The 14593-nt window shown below is 40.1% G+C and overlaps 1 long non-coding RNA gene across 1 annotated transcript in view; it reads right to left on the bottom strand.

The window, feature by feature from the left end:
* The window catches only part of LOC309476444, a 247752-nt gene that overhangs the window by 159804 nt on the left and 73355 nt on the right, over positions 1 to 14593 (bottom strand). The window lies entirely within an intron of this gene.

Here is a 14593-nt window from a genome sequence, read left to right as displayed (position 1 = left end):
GCAGGTTAATACCACATGTGTATTGAATGTGTTAAAACTCTTTATGTATTATGAGTATTATATTGCAGTATATAGTGACACTATTGGTCCCGGTATCACTTTAATATTATTATTTGATGATGATGACGATGATGGGTGTGTCAATGATAATGGGTGTGGGTATTTAAGATTGGTCACAAGCTTCCCTGATTGCACACTGAAGAAGGCACACGCCGAAACGCGTTTGTGCAAAATAAACGTTTTATATGCATAGTGCGGCCTCTTTACTTTGTTTCATATGTGTTATATAAGGCCAGCACTCTGAAAATCTAAAAAAAACATAGAGTGAAGCCTGCTCCCAACCCTATCACTTGTTGAACAAAATACTTGCAATTGTACAAATCTCTGTTTCTTAAGTTTATCCTGTTTGATCTTCTTGTTCTAAGAGCTCATTGTCTTACAGAACATCATCAGATCTCTCTGAACTCTGAGATCTGGGTTTCCCAAATCAACTGCAGGATTTAGCAGTGTCACATGGTGCACTTTATTGTAAATGTTCTCAGAAAAGTCATGTCAGTGTCAGAGAGTACTGTGATAGGCCTCAGAAAAGCACAACCTCAGTAGAAGACAGACCTTGGGTGCCTTGCTCTTTGAGTGGAATATTTTTAGACCTTTTTTTGTATTGTTTGTTTGTTGTTTGTTTAGCTTCAAGGAAAATGTGCTTTAAAATGTTAGCCCATAAAAACACTATTTTATTTTCTGTAACAATGAAATGTGATGAATGACATTAAACAGACTTGTCTCACTCATTACGACTGGAATCTGTGAGTTTGTTATCAGAAATAACTGAACTAAGCTAATCATTATGACCGCCGCCGTAGCTAGCGAAAGCGATCATATAGGGATTGTCAAAGTTTTTTTTTTTTTTTTTTTTTTGTCACCTTACTGAATTTTTCGTCAACGATACCAGGGACACCGAAGCACCGGGGAACATGAAATTTGGTGGGCATGTAGCCCCACTAGACTTCTGAGGAAAAATTTCGTTTGGTCCCCGGGGGCCACTCCCCCCCCGCGCTGGGCCCCCCCAAAACCAAAAAAATGCAGTTTTTCCTAAATAACTACCTGAACCGTGGCACCGAGGATGAAGAAATTTTTATGGTATGTTCGTCTACTAGACTTTTACGGAAAAATTTCGTTTGGTCCCCGGGGGCCACTTCCCCCCCTGCGCTGGGGCCCCCTTAAATTTTTCGTCAACGATACCAGGGACACCGAAACACCGGGGAACATGAAATTTGGTGGGCATGTAGCCCCACTAGACTTCTAAGGAAAAATTTCGTTTGGTCCTCGGGGGCCACTCCCCCCCCGCGCTGGGCCCCCCCAAACCCAAAAAAATGCAGTTTTTCCTAAATAACTACCTGAACCGTGGCACCGAGGATGAAGAAATTTTTGTGGTATGTTGGTCTACTAGACTTTTACGGAAAAATTTAATTTGGTCCCCGGGGGCCACTTCCCCCCCCCCCGCGCTGGGGCCCCCGTAAATTTTTCGGCAACGATACCAGGGACACCGAAGCACCGGGGAACATGAAATTTGGTGGGCATGTAGCCCCACTACACTTCTACGGAAAAATTTCGTTTGGTCCCCGGGGGCCACTCCCCCCCCGCGCTGGGCCCCCCCAAACCCCAAAAAATTCAGTTTTTCCTAAATAACTACCTGAACCGTGGCACCGAGGATGAAGAAATTTTTATGGTATGTTCGTCTACTAGACTTTTACGGAAAGATTTCGTTTGGTCCCCGGGGGCCACTCCCCCCTCCCCGCGCTGGGGCCCCCGTAAATTTTTCGTCAACGATACCAGGGACACCGAAGCACCGGGGAACATGAAATTTGGTGGGCATGTAGCCCCACTAGACTTCTACGGAAAAATTTCGTTTGGTCCCCGGGGGCCACTCCCCCCCCCGTGCTGGGCCCCCCCAAAACCAAAAAAATTCAGTTTTTCCTAAATAACTACCTGAACCGTGGCACCGAGGATGAAGAAATTTTTATGGTATGTTCGTCTACTAGACTTTTACGGAAAAATTTCGTTTGGTCCCCGGGGGCCACTTCCCCCCCCGCGCTGGGGCCCCCGTAAATTTTTCGTCAACGATACCAGGGACACCGAAGCACCGGGGAACATGAAATTTGGTGGGCATGTAGCCCCACTACACTTCTACGGAAAAAATTCGTTTGGTCCCCGGGGGCCACTCCCCCCCCGCGCTGGGCCCCCCCAAACCCAAAAAAATTCAGTTTTTCCTAAATAACTACCTGAACCGTGGCACCGAGGATGAAGAAATTTTTATGGTATGTTCGTCTACTAGACTTTTACGGAAAAATTTCGTTTGGTCCCCGGGGGCCACTTCCCCCCCCGCGCTGGGGCCCCCGTAAATTTTTCGTCAACGATACCAGGGACACCGAAGCACCGGGGAACATGAAATTTGGTGGGCATGTAGCCCCACTACACTTCTACGGAAAAAATTCGTTTGGTCCCCGGGGGCCACTCCCCCCCCCGTGCTGGGCCCCCCCAAAACCAAAAAAATTCAGTTTTTCCTAAATAACTACCTGAACCGTGGCACCGAGGATGAAGAAATTTTTATGGTATGTTCGTCTACTAGACTTTTACGGAAAAATTTCGTTTGGTCCCCGGGGGCCACTTCCCCCCCCGCGCTGGGGCCCCCGTAAATTTTTCGTCAACGATACCAGGGACACCGAAGCACCGGGGAACATGAAATTTGGTGGGCATGTAGCCCCACTACACTTCTACGGAAAAAATTCGTTTGGTCCCCGGGGGCCACTCCCCCCCCGCGCTGGGCCCCCCCAAACCCCAAAAAATTCAGTTTTTCCTAAATAACTACCTGAACCGTGGCACCGAGGATGAAGAAATTTTTATGGTATGTTCGTCTACTAGACTTTTACGGAAAAATTTCGTTTGGTCCCCGGGGGCCACTTCCCCCCCCGCGCTGGGGCCCCCATAAATTTTTCGTCAACGATACCAGGGACACCGAAGCACCGGGGAACATGAAATTTGGTGGGCATGTAGCCCCACTACACTTCTACGGAAAAAATTCGTTTGGTCCCCGGGGGCCACTCCCCCCCCGCGCTGGGCCCCCCCAAACCCAAAAAAATTCAGTTTTTCCTAAATAACTACCTGAACCGTGGCACCGAGGATGAAGAAATTTTTATGGTATGTTGGTCTACTAGACTTTTACGGAAAAATTTCGTTTGGTCCCCGGGGGCCACTTCCCCCCCCTGCGCTGGGGCCCCCGTAAATTTTTCGTCAACGATACCAGGGACACCGAAACACCGGGGAACATGAAATTTGGTGGGCATGTAGCCCCACTAGACTTCTACGGAAAAATTTCGTTTGGTCCCCGGGGGCCACTCCCTATCTTCAGTGGAGATGTTCAGAACTGCACCATATTTCATGTGTATGATTAACTTGACAACCTCTGGGGGTATCCTCTGCTAAGTTTTGTAGAATTTCATCCATGGGGGGGTATAAAATAAATTCATTTATGTGCACATTTAGTGACTGTACACTCATCGGCCTGTAGATGGTGCTGTTGAGCGAAGGGTTGCTGGTTTAGGATGATACTGTCACACACACACATGCAGGAATACAAACAAACGCAAGCATGCACACACACTGACATCCACACGCACAGACACACACCCATACACACACCCATACACACACATACAAATCCACATGCACAGACACACACACACAAACACACGCGCGCACACATGTACGCACACATACATACATACACGCACAGACACAGACACACACATACACACACACACACACACACACACACACACACACACACACACACACACACACACACACACAGACAGACATGCACATACTATTTCTTTTTTTAGGTATATACATAAACACGCAATACAGCCAAATTACTCCACGTCATTTATTTTTGTGGAAAGCCAGTGCAGGCCTGAGCGGCGGTCATATTTTGTACCGCGATGCGGTACATCTAGTTTTTTTAAATATCGGCTGCAGCAGCGAAGGACAGAGAGTTAGCTAGGGAGAAAATAGTTGCTTGAGTCAATGCGTATGTTTACATTTTAATTAGTTATACAGTGTTGGGTGTAATTAATTACCAAGTCATCTAAATACTGTCATTTAATTAGAGGGATTACTCTTAATTACTCTTAATTATCATATAGGGATTGTCAAAGTTTTTTTTTTTTTTTTTTTTTTGTCACCTTACTGAATTTTTCGTCAACGATACCAGGGACACCGAAGCACCGGGGAACATGAAATTTGGTGGTCATGTAGCCCCACTAGACTTCTAAGGAAAAATTTCGTTTGGTCCCCGGGGGCCACTCCCCTCCCGCGCTGGGCCCCCCCAAACCCCCAAAAATGCAGTTTTTCCTAAATAACTACCTGAACCGTGGCACCGAGGATGAAGAAATTTTTATGGTATGTTGGTATTCTAGACTTTTACGGAAAAATTTCGTTTGGTCCCCGGAGGCCACTTCCCCCCCCGCGCTGGGGCCCCCGTAAATTTTTCGTCAACGATACCAGGGACACCGAAGCACCGGGGAACATGAAATTTGGTGGGCATGTAGCCCCACTAGACTTCTACGGAAAAATTTCGTTTGGTCCCCGGGGGCCACTCACCCCCCGCGCTGGGCCCCCCCAAAACCAAAAAAATTCAGTTTTTCCTAAATAACTACTTGAACCGTGGCACCGAGGATGAAGAAATTTTTATGGTATGTTGGTCTACTAGACTTTTACGGAAAAATTTCGTTTGGTCCCCGGGGGCCACTTCCCCCCCCCTGCGCTGGGGCCCCCGTAAATTTTTCGTCAACGATACCAGGGACACCGAAACACCAGGGAACATGAAATTTGGTGGGCATGTAGCCCCACTAGACTTCTACGGAAAAATTTCGTTTGGTCCCCGGGGGCCACTCCCCCCCCGCGCTGGGCCCCCCCAAACCCCCAAAAATGCAGTTTTTCCTAAATAACTACCTGAACCGTGGCACCGAGGATGAAGAAATTTTTAAGGTATGTTGCTCTTAAGGGCCCACATCAACCTAGCCCATAATCACTCATTTGTGATTTGCGCCCCTCCCATAAAAAATGAAAATGCAATATTATTCTGCTTTAATCGCCCCTATCTTCAGTGGAGATGTTCAGAACTGCACCATATTTCATGTGTATGATTAACTTGACAACCTCTGGGGGTATCCTCTGCTAAGTTTTGTAGAATTTCATCCATGGGGGGGTATAAAATAAATTCATTTATGTGCACATTTAGTGACTGTACACTCATCGGCCTGTAGATGGTGCTGTTGAGCGAAGGGTTGCTGGTTTAGGATGATACTGTCACACACACACATGCAGGAATACAAACAAACGCAAGCATGCACACACACTGACATCCACATGCACAGACACACACCCATACACACACATACAAATCCACATGCACAGACACACACACACAAACACACACGCGCACACGTACGCACACATACATACACGCACAGACACACACACACACACACACACACAGACACACACATACACAAACACACACACATACACACACACACACACACACACACACACACACACACACACACACACACACACACACACACAGACAGACATGCACATACTATTACTTTTTTTAGGTATATACATAAACACGCAATACAGCCAAATTACTCCACGTCATTTATTTTTGTGGAAAGCCAGTGCAGGCCTGAGCGGCGGTCATATTTTGTACCGCGATGCGGTACATCTAGTTTATAGAGTGACTGTCTCTGTACATTACTTACTGATGGACTAAATGTTCACCTGTTACATTTTAGGATTCAACTTTTGAAATTTACTAAAGCTAACTAGATGTACAACTTCATCTTTAGCAATATGACCAGTGTCTAATCAACTGTGATTTTAATATGTTTTTATTTCGTTTATTTATATTGGAGGAAAGTGAAGGCTGTTCTTGGAAATCTGAATTCTTAGGCAAGGTTTCTGTCGAAGTTTTCACTGAATGAGCCTTATGAATTTTATTTGCATAATATTAGTCAGTTTTTCCTGTGAACGCTGCTGTTTCACATTGATCTCAGTGCTATGATGCTGTTTTAGCTGCTTTTGCTCAAAAATCCACCATTTATCAGTTCAATTCATTTCATAAGACTGATGACCAAATCACAAACAGAGCATCACATAAAGCTGATTATATAAGATGGACATATGACGTCTAGAACAGCAGCATCTCTTAAATAGCGCATCCTATCGGTTAATAGTAGAGATATTATTATAGAGATGTGATTTTCTGCTTTGGACACTAGAGAGTGATGATGTGCTTGTTACATTTGCTAAAATATCCAGCTGAGCTTTTTTTGTGTGATGCTGTAAACCACTATGCAATGCATAGAATAATGGCCTATGTCAAGAGTGAGACTTAGGCCGTTTTATTTAGCCAAAGTCAAAAGACAATGAGACTTAGGCAATTTTACAAGCTTTTCAAGATGGCAGCTGCATCAAGAACTAAAATCTACTCAACCTCTCAATTATTGGTTCAGTTTTTTGTGTTTTCTGAGAAACCTGAAAAAAATTACTAGGACAATTATTTTAGGAAGGTGACGATATAAAATATTTCTTAGAAATTGCTGGAGAGAATTTGCAATAACATTTTTGATGCTGAGATATAATAACTAAAGACGCCTGTGATTTAAAATCGGATCAATGGTTTTGGATTTCTGAGCAAGAAAAAAATGACAATTACAATAGAAAGTGCAGAAATTTCAATCAAAAAATGTGGTCAAAAACAGAGACCTCAGCTGATGAAAATGATCATTTTAACGTCTAGCAGCTTTATTACCCTGATATAGAAAGAAATGATTCCGTAAATAAATTATAAAATGCTTTTATAACTCACCGATCAGTCTCCACCAGCACACACAGAACAAAACAAACATGTGAAACATTTTATTCAACAGTTCACTGAAAAGTCTGATCTAAAGACTATATCCGGTGAAAACACTCAAGCTGTTTATCTGGTTTGTGAATCCTCCTTCTGACAACGTGTGACCCTCCTATTTAACATACATGTACACACACTGAACATGAATATGTTTAATATGTGTGTGTGTGTGTGTGTGTGTGTGTGTGTGTGTGTGTGTGTGTGTGTGTGTGTGTGTGTGTGAAACATTCATGAAGGTGTAAAACATTCTTCATTTTTATCATTTGACATTGATTATTTTTTGCTTTTTTTTAAAGGTTTGAAATACATTTCATGGTAAAATGGAGCCTAACTCTATAGATTTTAATAGGGTTGTATATATTTGTAGTTTTATTGTATGGAAACACCAAAGCACACAGTTAAAACCATGTGCCATTTCACTGTACCAGTTTTACTGACGTTCATCTTCTGAGTCAGACTGAAACCTGCTGCGGTCGGTTTTCTACAGAAACATGATCTGTTGGATGGACAAACATCTTGTAGGTGAGAGTGAGCATTCAGAGGTGTTTAGGTGAAGAGTTTCTTCCTGTCCTGCTACGTACTTTTTTACTTTTTTAATCTACTGAAACAATAAACCATGATCAGACACATTGTTTGACACAGGGAGAAAAACTAATGAAAAACACACTGATCATATTTTACTCATATTTAGTAAATCAAGCATCAGTTCAGGCAGGGCACATCCGTCAAGCTTGCATCAACATCACCAGCTCCTCCTCTCATCCGCAGGATTTGTGCTTCAAATATTTCCTCATCAAATTCAGTCAGTCATTTATCTGGATTTAAGTCATTACATTTAAAGAGGCCATATTATTCCCTTTTACAAGTCTTGATTTTGTTTCTGGCCTCTACTAGAACAGGTTTTCATGCTTGAACATTCAAAAAACACTATTTTCATCATATTTGTCATTGTTGAAGCTCGAGCTGCAAGCTGGGGAAAATATGAACTAAACAGAGTGTTACAGTCTGTCACTGTCAGTAATACTCTGTTTAGTTCCTGTCTCTGTGAAGCCCCTCCTTCCGAAAAAGCACAATGTGCTCTGATTGGTTGGCTGGACCAGTGTGTTGTTATTGGTCAAGCGCTTCGAGTGTGTTTGGGAAATGTCCAGACCCTTACCATAACTGCGAGTTTCAACACACTGGCTGCATCTGAAATCTCTCTCTTGACTAGGTACTTATTTTGATTACTAATATAATTACTTAATGACTGCTAAAAAAAAGTATGTTCTATATGAATGTGTGTAGTATGACTGTAATCATGACGTACTACATTTGCCATATTTAAATATCATGTGATTTTTCAGCGTCAGGTACGTCGCTTCACTGCCATTCATAAATCCCCTACTGGCCTCATGAGTTATTAAAATGTCCATCAAATGCACACTTCAGAATCTTGCTGGAAGAAGTATGTCTAGCACTTTTTGCCTTCTCTTTTATGAGTAGCCTACTGTGAATACAGACTTCTGTCACATACTGTTTTTCGACTACAGTAGGGAAATTAGCCAATACTAATGCAAGTCAACCAGGCCCCGCCCCTTTATTTTGTGTATCCCTTGGGCGGGAATTATTTAAATGAGGAATATTGTGACGTATTCATTCGGGATGAGGAGGGGGAAGGGATGAAAATGGATATAAACTTCAGCTGTAAAATGCAAACACAGCGCGAGCGTGTAAGAACTGTAGCAGAAAGTGTCCGACTTCACATCTCCGTTTTCAGTTCTTCCCGCCTGTACGCGGAAACTCTCGGCGATCGGTTACATCCAGCAGCAGCCGATGTCCAACCAGAGCCCGTCTACGGAGAGCCTTGGCACTTCCTATTAGCCCCATTGTATCGATCTTGGTTGCAGTTCCATTAGAATTCCACTGGAGGTGATCGCGGGCGAGTGCAGACTGAATGGGAGTCTATGGGGCTAGACGGCTAAATGTGTCTCTTTCACCCGATTGCCGTTGAGAAATCTCAGATTTTATTGTAGGTTTTGCAAGTTCAACATGGGTTATAGGTCGAAAGTTGAATGAACGAGTACTTATTTCTTTTCGATTTCTTACAGGTTGAGTTGTTGTTGCCCATAACACGCTAGCATTCTGCTAATGACGTCAGCATTCTGACGTCATTGACATTTTAAAAGACTTTTTAAACCAAATAAGTGACTCTAAAAAATCTAACACCCAGCAATGTGTAATTTCTTTGCATCTCCTTTCGAATACAACATTCAAATTACTAGACAAAAAATTATATCCTGAGAAAAGTGGATTTTGAGGGTTTTTCGCCAGCACTCGCCTGCGAGCGCCCCCGCATGGACAGAGACGTGTTACTGCAGCCAGTCCAGAAACCGGAAGTAAGCGGAGAGTGCCAATTCTCTTCCTATTAGACATTCTCTGGTCCAACACACTACTGACAGTGAAGTGACGCAACTGACGCTGGTAGATCACGTGACAGTGACAACGTGGGGGATATAGTACGTCCAAATTTCATTCAATACAACCCATATTAATCCTTTATAAAACATACTTTTTTAACGGTGGCAAAGTAAGTTCAAATTTAAATGTAATATTGTGATCCCAGTCTGCGTTCCCCTGTCTTTATAGGATTTTTAGTTTAGTTGAAGTGTTTTCTGTTCCTTTTCCTTTTTTCTGTATTCTTTCCCTGTTTCCCTGTTTGCCTTATTGCTGCCTTGTTTGTTACCACGGTTCCTCTTGTTTGTCTCCATAGTTACCCTGATTAGTTCCTGATTTTTCCCAGGTGTGTCTTATTTTGCCTTGTGCATAAATACCCCAGTGTTTCTCATGGTCTTTGTCTTGTGTTGTCTGTTGTGGATATATGCATTTGTTTTAGTTTCTGTTGTTTTGATTATCATGTTCTGGCCTGGATTTACTTCTGTTGTTATGTTTAAATAAACTTTCAGCTGCATTTGGATTCAACGTCCTGTTTTTACTAAACAACTGTTACAGAACACCAGACCAAATATGGATCCAGCAGTGAGACTCGTCTGATTTCGCCAAGAAACTCGCATATCGAGAACCACATCAGAGAGTTCCTGGACATTGCTAATATCACTGACCTCCCAGGCTTTGATTTGATTGACTTTTGCTATGGATTGCATTAACGCGTTACAATTTAAACTTATCTGTGATGGTCCTCGAGGATCAGTGAGTTCCTAGATTATAACTCGTCTTAAGTGGAAGTAACCTTCCCCTAAACATTGCAACTAGCTCCCAAGTGCTTCAGAGTCTGATGGTCCCAAGTCCAGAGTCTGCAGCCATCAAAGCCAACATTATGAAGCTGCAGACTCGGAGCCTGCATCTACAGTCCCGCACCCAGAGTCCCGCATTCTCAGACCCCTCATTTTTCGAGACAGCGCCTCCTGCTGTTCGGAAAATCGTATAACACCCTTATCCAAATGCCATTGAAAACAATAGGATGCAATACGGTCTCGTTTTATTTAAAGTTATCCAAATAAATATTTGTGTTCCCTGCTTAATGCATGTGCCAAAAAAAAAAACTCATTGTGTTCTCTGACTAACAAATTACCCAGTAGTTATTTTTTGAGCGTGGGTGTAATTGAAAGAAAATTACTGATGGAAGGGATACAATTACTATGGAAGCTTGACTCCGCCACTGAATAATAAATAAATAAATAATAATAATTGCGACTTTTTATCTCACAATTCTGATTTTTTTTCTCACAATTGCAATATATCAAGTCAGAGTTGTGACTTTTTCTCAGAATTGCGAGATATAAAGTCGCAATTCTGAGAAATAAAGTCGCAATTGCATATTGAACTATCTTCTGAAAAATATTATGTGATATTATACTGTATTGCTACAATGTTTTTTTTTTTATTCAAATTCCAATTTTTCTTTCAGTTCAATAATGGTCTAATTAACATTATACCATGCTAACATTACAAAACCTGTTTTTTGATATTTTGAATGCGAAGCAAAACTCAAATAAGAATAGACAAAACACCAATAATAAACAATTCTGTACTTTATTTAACGATCACCTAAGCATCATCTTGCTGTAAACAGGACAAAGGAAAGAAAAAAGGAAAGAATTGTGTTGGTGACTTTACTTTTCGTCTTCAGTTGCATTAAAAAAAAAAACTCCTCATTTATAAGTCGCTTTGGATAAAAGCGCGTCTGCTAAATGAATAAATGTAAAATGTAAATGCATAAGGTAAAATAATTTCTGGTAGGCGAATGTTCCTTCTTTTTGGAATCGCTCTGTCAAATTCCTCGACTTCACTAAAATAAAAGATGAATGCCATTGTCAAAAATATTGTGTAATAATAAAATAATATTTTTTTGCAAATGCAAATTACAAGCATACCTAGGGTGATAAGTAGGGCCACGGAGGAAATGGCCGGCAACAACTTCATATCAGTTAAATTAATATTGATTCATTTTAATACTACGTTTTATAATAACTAATTTAAGTAATCTACATAAATTATATAAAGTAAAATAATTACTCCGGCATTAATTAATTCAACTTAATAGTTTAAGGAAAAAAGGTCCGGTAATTAAAAAAAAGGTAAAATGGTGAATCTGATTAAATAATTAATGATGACATTCTTTGATATTAACACACTTAATGTATTTAATTGGTCTACTTTAATGTCAACGAATTTTAATCAAATTTTTACAATGGCTTGTCTATGGAGGTAGATTTGTGTCTTTATTATTCAATCAAAAAAAAGGTTGCTTCAATCAAAAAATATATTTTCAATCAAAAAAAACCGTTTCAATCAAAGAAAAAAAGTGTTTGAATGCAAAAATATATTTGAGACTCAAAAAAATGCATTTGAACACTATTTTTTTTTGCTTGAAAATGTTTTTTTTTGATAGAAGTGAAGGTTTTTTTGTTTGAAGCAACTTTTTTGATTGAAGTATTGTTGTTTTGTGTTTGGGCCATATTATGGGTAGGACATTTGTGTCTTTATAATTCAATCAAAAAAGAAGTTGCTTCAAACAAACAAAACATATTTTCAATAAAAAAATCACTTCAATCAAAAAATAAACCTTTTCAATCATAGAAAAAATGTTTTTGAATGCAAAAAAATATTTGAGATTCAAAAAATTGCACTTGAACACTTTTTTTTTGATTGAAAATGTTTTCTTTGATTGAAGTAATCTTTTTTGTGTTTGGACCATGTTATGGGTAGGACATTTGTGTCTTAATTATTCAATCCCAAAAAAGTTGCTTCAATCAAAAAAAAAAACATTTTCAATCAAAAAAAAAATAATTTCAATCAAAGAAAAAACTGTTTAAATGCAAAAAAAAAAAAAATCATTTGAAGTGTTTTTTTTTTATTGAACTTTCTTTTTTTTTGAATGAAGTGAAAAAAGTTTTGAAGTCGTTTTTTTTTAAAATCATTTTGACACAAACGTACCGCAGTGGGGGCGGGTGCTTCCCCATTGGTCAGACATGCTTGAGTGACAAGTGTCTACACCAACGACGTCTTTCTGACAAGCAAGTCATGGTCGCCACTCGCCAGCGAGCCAGGAAGCAGTGGTGGAGTTGTTGGTAAGTAGATAAAACCGTATTAAAATGATTGGTGTCACGTTATTAGCCTACTCTGTTTGATATTTCGATTAAACATACAGCTTGCTAACTTAGCTCACGTTGACTAATTTGTGTGATGGTGTTAGATATCTGACGCCTCATATTGTCAGGCAGGCTAGCAGGGTGCGCTAACGGCTAAAGTATCACATAAAGAAATTAATGTGTCATGCCTACAGAGCACAGCATTTAGAGACACCAAAACTTAGGCCAAGCCAGGACCAGAGTCCTACATTATCAATCAGCATTGCAATAAAATAGAAAAATACAACTTCAGACAACTTTCACTCACACACCTTCTAATAAAACATCTTACATAAACATGTCAATAAATCAACACTGAATAAGGCAAGACTTGTAATGGGTTGACAGGACAATACTATATGATATTAGAAATATAAATAAATGAATACTAATTAAACAAACCATCTTGTCTTCTTTTCCAAGGATTTTCATTAAACTAAGAGCTTTTGTGTCTCAACTGAATGCCAAATTTACCAGAAGGATCATTATTGGCACAATACTTTAAGCTAGTAACTACTTGTACACTATGTCAGACAATAAGCATCACTTCATTGAACTGCCAGTTTTCCATGTGGAGTTGTGCAGGACATTAGGCTACTTATAAATAATGCCTGACACAGCTAGTTTGCGCACCGAGCAACGGAATATATATTCATGTTACCGGTGGTATGCAACATTATTTTCCGTACGGGACGGCATATGTAAGCCCCGCTCTCAAAATAACAGCATCTGCCTCTGTGTCTGCGAGCATTTGACTGTGATGGTGGGGAGACCACTACCCGTGAGCGAGAGAGAGAGCGGGACGGTCAAATAGCTGTAATCCTGTGGGCTGTGTGAGAAGATAGACTCAGGCTCTGCATGACCTGTTGCTGCTAAACAGGCAGCGCTGTGGGCAACAGTTGGCCTGTGGACTGTTGTTTGACCACTAATGACGTTACGTATTATAACACAATATAGCACTAGCACATAGCAAGCCTCTGTAACGTTACTTAAGTGAAATAAACAATTCAATTAGCCGTTAGCGCACCCTGCTAGCCTGCCTGACAATATGAGGCGTCAGATATCTAACACCATCACACAAATTAGTCAACGTGAGCTAAGTTAGCAAGCTGTATGTTTAATCGAAATATCAAACAGAGTAGGCTAATAACGTGACACCAATCATTTTAATACGGTTTTATCTACTTACCAACAACTCCACCACTGCTTCCTGGCTCGCTGGCGAGTGGCGACCATGACTTGCTTGTCAGAAAGACGTCGTTGGTGTAGACACTTGTCACTCAAGCATGTCTGACCAATGGGGAAGCACCCGCCCCCACTGCGGTACGTTTGTGTCAAAATGATTTAAAAAAAAAACGACTTCAAAACTTTTTTCACTTCATTCAAAAAAAAAGAAAGTTCAATAAAAAAAAAAACACTTCAAATGATTTTTTTTTTTTTTGCATTTAAACAGTTTTTTCTTTGATTGAAATTATTTTTTTTTTGATTGAAAATGTTTTTTTTTTTGATTGAAGCAACTTTTTTGGGATTGAATAATTAAGACACAAATGTCCTACCCATAACATGGTCCAAACACAAAAAAGATTACTTCAATCAAAGAAAACATTTTCAATCAAAAAAAAAGTGTTCAAGTGCAATTTTTTGAATCTCAAATATTTTTTTGCATTCAAAAACATTTTTTCTATGATTGAAAAGGTTTATTTTTTGATTGAAGTGATTTTTTTATTGAAAATATGTTTTGTTTGTTTGAAGCAACTTCTTTTTTGATTGAATTATAAAGACACAAATGTCCTACCCATAATATGGCCCAAACACAAAACAACAATACTTCAATCAAAAAAGTTGCTTCAAACAAAAAAACCTTCACTTCTATCAAAAAAAACATTTTCAAGCAAAAAAAAATAGTGTTCAAATGCATTTTTTTGAGTCTCAAATATATTTTTGCATTCAAACACTTTTTTTCTTTGATTGAAACGGTTTTTTTTTA

The sequence above is a fragment of the Leuciscus leuciscus genome (assembly GCF_965113295.1).
Source record: "Leuciscus leuciscus genome assembly, chromosome: 15".
Lineage (NCBI taxonomy): Eukaryota > Metazoa > Chordata > Actinopteri > Cypriniformes > Leuciscidae > Leuciscus > Leuciscus leuciscus.
Note: the sequence above shows the minus strand (reverse complement) of the source record. Positions and strands in the feature narration are given on the sequence as shown.